The sequence below is a fragment of the Arachis stenosperma genome, chromosome 4 (assembly GCF_014773155.1).
Source record: "Arachis stenosperma cultivar V10309 chromosome 4, arast.V10309.gnm1.PFL2, whole genome shotgun sequence".
Lineage (NCBI taxonomy): Eukaryota > Viridiplantae > Streptophyta > Magnoliopsida > Fabales > Fabaceae > Arachis > Arachis stenosperma.
Window position 1 is genome coordinate 4,602,743 of NC_080380.1, and position 6,000 is coordinate 4,608,742.

Consider the following 6,000-nt stretch of genomic DNA (forward strand, 5'->3'; position numbering starts at 1 on the left):
TGCATAGCTTTATTCAATTTAATTTAAATCAACATAAAAAAAATGGTTTGGCTTATATCATTAATTCATTATACAATATTAACTCCTCTCCCGCCTTCCAAAATTCACCGTGACTCTTGCACCTTTTTATTATTAATATTATTATTATTATTTAGAATAAACGATAAATAAATTTTTGACTTTTTATTTTAAAGATAAATAAATTTTCAGTTAATTAAAAATACAAAAACGTTTTTTATTTTTTAAAATGTGATCTAAATCTTTTCAAGAGGCTGCTTTGTCCTTATATATTTTAAAAGAAAAAACTTAAATTTCTCATTTTTAAAAGATTATGAATCTTTTTGTATTTTCAATTAGTTAAAAGTTTATGTGTTTTTAAATTATAAAATTAAGGATCTAATTATCTTTTTTTTTCTATTATTTATTTTTTTAAAATCTAGGTTTAGTTTCATGTAGGAGCTATTGACATTTTAGTATTGTTAGTTCCATTAATCTTACAGCAATATATAGACAGAAGAAATTTCATGACAAGCTCTTTTAGATTTATATTTTAGCTTGGATCCAATCCAATTAACGCCATTGACGAATTGAATATAAAGTTTTGGGTTCGTTCTTTATAACTTAGTTGGATGGAATCATTTGTCCAACAATGTATAATTAAAGAATTTGAAAAATGATAAACTCAAGTAATGTGTCACATAAAATTGTAGGTCCACCAATTTCTACATTTTCTTTTACAGCACTACTACTACTACTACTAAGTGCATTTTCATGTCATTTTACATTTTACAATTAAAGTAAAACTAAAAACATTCAAGGTGTACATAATTACAATGTGCTTCCCCTACCTAGCAAATTAAGAACCCTAAAAATAAACCTTAACTCTATATTAATCATTAACCTGTTTAACCATCAGTTCAAAGTGCAACTACTAATGCTTTGTGTCTAGTGGTTTGCTGAGCAAGTGCTGACATAAACATGGTGTCATAGCTTAGGAACCATTTAATTTCCATTGGAGTTAAAATTGGTTAGCACATAATTGTTGTGATTTACTTTAATTTCAATGTTTTCTTACTCCACATACATATGCTAGGAATGAAATTTTAAGAGTATATTCAATAACTTTGTCTATATTACGGTTATATGTATAGTGGTGTGGGGCAAGCGACCTATTACGATTTAAAATTTTTTTGAGTATTATATAATAATAATATTTATTTGCCTCTATTAGATTATTAAATTTGACCCCACAATAATTTTTTACTCGACTTTTGGTACTTAATCGTCAATTTAAAAACTTTATATTAGAAATTCGTTAGAATAATTAATTCTCAAATTTAAACGAAATTAGTATTTTTTTTTAAAATCAACTCAAAAAAATATTATTTATCTTCTTTTTAAATTAGTTTTAATTTTTGCATAGCAAACTATATTAATTGAAAGAGCTTTTTTAGCTATAAATATCAATAAGAGTCGACTTCTAATTGCGTTGGGAAGTGAATTTTTAAATAATTATTTAGTAATATATATAAAAAGAGAGAAATTTTGATGATAGTGTTAAGAGAAAAATTATTTAATTTTTTAAAATATAAAACCTAAAACAATAGAATTTTAAATTATATATTATTATTTAAATTACTATTTTAGTATTGTAATTTATATATTAGATATTTTGAAAGCTAATCATATTTTATAATAATAAAATATAATCATATTAATAATTATGTTATATGTACATAAAAAATAATTATTTGTATAAAATATATATTAAAATATAAAATACATATTAAAAATAAGTTAAATAATATATATATATATATATTTATACACATATATATAATGGTTAATAGATAATTTAATATTTTATTTTTTATATACACATATTATTTTTATTATAAAAATTATTATGATGTTATATAAATTTTGTCTCCACTACTAAAATTTTCTGGATCCGTCATTATCTATATAGTTTCTATATACTTAAGGAATGAATTTTATGATGAGTATGTGTATATTCAATTCGGCAATACTAAAAAAAATTAGCTAATACTTATTTTATTTAGTATTTTATTAATTGTTACGATAATTAATAAATACTAAATAAAATAAATTTTGATTTTTTTTATTATCAAATATTTTCGTATTCAATTTCGGTTGCATTTATTGTGTTATTATCTTCATAAAATATTGTACTGTTTTTCTTTGATATATACAAATGAAACAAAATTATACTGTCTAGGAAGCAAAAATGGAACAATATATATAATTCAGTTAGGGCCTCTTAGCTTTTAAATAATGGTAGAGCCTAGCTTTAAGATTCTTACAAAGATTTTTCGGAGCAATTTTATTTATATTTTATGCAAATAATTAAAAGAAAAAAGCAATATATATTCTTTTTAGGGCATAGTGATAAATTGAAAACTAAATAGACAGCAAAAAATTAAGTTTCAAAAGCTAAATATTTATATCAATATATATATTATTGTAAATAAGCTAAAATAATGTTAGCTTTTTAGAAATATTTTATGCTAATTTGTGTTTCTGAAACTTGAAGAGGTAGTAGATGAGTGTGTGAGGCATGTCACCATGGAGGCCATCATGTTCCCTCTCTCCCAAACTATATCCCTTCTCTTCATAAACCTTATTATATAATTAATTTATACCTTTTTTTTTCTCTTATTTCTTTCTTAGTGATAATTGAAATAAACTTGAGAAATGAATTTAAATACCAAATCTTTGTATAATATAATACTTTATAATTTAGTTTACACCTACATTCAATTATATATTAAGATATAAACAAAAATAACTAATTTTTAAACTCGCTAATTTAAAAGGTCTTTAAAACATTAATAAATGCATTTAATTGAAAAAATGAATAAATGTATTTATATTATAATAATTATGTTAAAATTAAACTCTTATTTAATTACTTTTAGATTTTTATGATATATTTGTTTTAATATTTTTGTTAAAGTTAATTTTAAGATTTTGTTGTCAATAGTCTCTTCATACCCACATAAGAGATCGCTGATTTGAGTCTCTTTATCTTTAGTAAAAATAAAATTTAAGATTATAATCATTAGTCTTTTAAGAAGACTAATTAAAAAAAGTTAAAAGTAAAAAATGTGTTGAATGATTTCTTTTTATCTATAATACCTAATAAATTTTTATATGCAAATTGCAAATATTACCATTCTTGAAAATTTCTTCTATGCCTCCACAAGTTATTTTTCCACAACTCCATCGATTTGTAGCTTAATTACAGAAAGGCAAATCTCTCGGACATTGAAAAAAGTTAAATTAGGATCACTGCTAATTAATAATCAAAAGGCCATATCTATTTTCTTACTTTTCCCAAAGGGCAATTGAAACTAATAAAGTGTCATTAGGCTTTTCTCATGGGCATGTATCTTAAAAGTGTAGCATTATCTATGTCTTGGAACTCTTAATCCCTATTATTATATAGTTTTTTAGTTGTTTACTATGTTAATTATGCGGGTGATAAAATAATGTATGGTTAAGAGTGGAATACTTAGGATGAGATCTAAAGATTTTCATATAATAATAAAGTAGCTATGCTATTATTGGGTTTTCAAAAAAGGGAGCTAATTTAAATAGTTAGGCATGCGCATTATATCAATTAGACACCCTAAATTGAAATCATAACTTGACCCCTAATTTAATTTCTTTTCCTTTTTATTTTTCCGTTTTGGTTTGTTATTTGATTTAGATTTAATTATTGTATTGATCCTATAGTTTTATTAAATTTTTAATTAATAAGTTCTGATTTTTTTTAAATTAGATCTCTATATTATTTTTAATTTTGTAATTAGGTCATTTTCATGTCAAAACATTAAAATCAACAGAATATTTCTCCCAAAATACATGCGCTTAAAGATCTAATTAATTTTTTAATTATGAATATTTTTAATTTGTAAAAAAATATTCAATTAACTCTAATATTTTTTATACTAGAAAAAATCTAATTACAAAATTAAAAAGTCTGAAAATTTAATTAAAAAATATAAAATTTTAATTAAAAATTTGATAAAATTATAAGGACCAACAAAATAATTAAACCTTTAATTTATTGAACTCCTAATCATTTAATTAAAATCCTCTGTCTCAAATCTCAACATGCATGCATGCAAGGCAAGAGTTAGAAGCCATGAGCTTAATTAATTTAATTGGTGAACCTTTTTCCATGCTAAGATTCTGTGTGTCTCAAACTTAAGGTAGGGTTAAGAATTAATCTTTATTATTATGCTATATATAAAATATAATTAATAATGAAATGGGCTAATGAATAATTGATGAATAGTAAATCTGTGGGGGGACAAGAATCTTCTAGTAATGTCAATACATAATAATAATAATTGTTTAGAGCTATGTCTGTAAGGATTGGTACTAATGATGAGATTAGGAGATGTTATATATAATAAATAATAATCATAATGTTGATATGTTATGTTATGAGTAGGTTACATATGCAGAACGTGAAGTAAAATTATACTTGTATCTTGCTCGGCTCACACACACACTTAGGATTATATTTTAACAATGGTTTTAATTTAATTTGAAGGTATGGATAACAAAAATTATTCAGCTAATTTAACCTATTCAAATGACACTCTTGCCCATCATTAATTAGCCAGGATTAGAAGGCTCTCCTTTCTAAGCTAACATTTTTTAAAAATAAAAATAAAAATAGAAAAGTTTAGCCTTTACATTTAACATTATTGAATACATTTTCAGTTTCAACATCTCAGAGTAATGTAGCAGTTGAAGTTAATAATCATTTGCTAGTTTCTCATGTGACTTGTATTTATACAATTATGCATTTATGCATCACATTAAGAGGATAGGATCGTAATTTACTTCATTTCCTTTATACATATATAGAACAAAAAGACTGCATTTGTTTCTAAAAATAGAAGAAGATAAGACACTAAGAATATGACACAAATGACAGAAACACAAAGTTTAATGTTCTTATATTCTATTTAGTGATAAATTAGAATAAATTATGAAAATTCAATTTATTCTCATTTTTTTCATTCAAAAAATTTGAGAAGAAAAATATAATAATAAAAAATATAATTATAAAAAAGTAAAAAAATTAATAAAAAAATAAAAAATAAGTTACATTTTTTGTTAATATTTATGCATCTTTTCTATCAAGATGGACATAAAATATACTAATTTAGTGTCTCTAGATACAATGTCTTTGTTCATATCTCATTTGTCAAATACGATTTTATGTCTCTATAAACAAACACGGTCAAAGAATTGATGCCTATGGGTTTTGAGGGTCGGAGGTAATATTCGATGCAAGTTTTATTTCTTGACTTAAATAAGTTAAATAAAAATAAGAAAAAAAAATAGAAATAATGAGCTGTTAAATAGAATCCAGCAATCTCACTTAAGACAACTTTTAAACTCATTTAAAGGAGAGAGAAGTTCTACTTGATTGAGTTGTAATAACCTTAGCTTATTGTTCATACCCTGGCCCAATGTTAAGGGCCCAGGTCCAATCGAAAGGCCTGATCCAATAGATTAAGCCTAGCAAAGCACCCACCTCCATTCAAGAGGTCGGTGTCAACCCCGACTTGGTACGAAGAAGTCGGTTGTGAGATTAGCTGGCAGATAAATACTCATTCAAATGGGTAACCGCCCCTGAAATCTCTCTAACCACTTCATAAAGCCATATCTTAACCTCCCTAAGATAATGGGACGGTTATTATCCTAAAGATACGGCACTACTCCAACGGTGGTTATTGGCTCACCACTATAAGTACACTGACACACCTCAGGTATTCCTAAGTCCAATACTCTCTAAGACCTGCTTGCACCCTTGCTAACTTAAGCATCGGAGTGTCTTTGCAGGTACCACCCCCCATTCCCACGCGAGCACAAGTCGGAAGGAGTTTCCCGAGTTGCGGACACACCCGAAAATCACTTCCATCACACACTTGGGCCGCCAAACGCCGTCCGTAT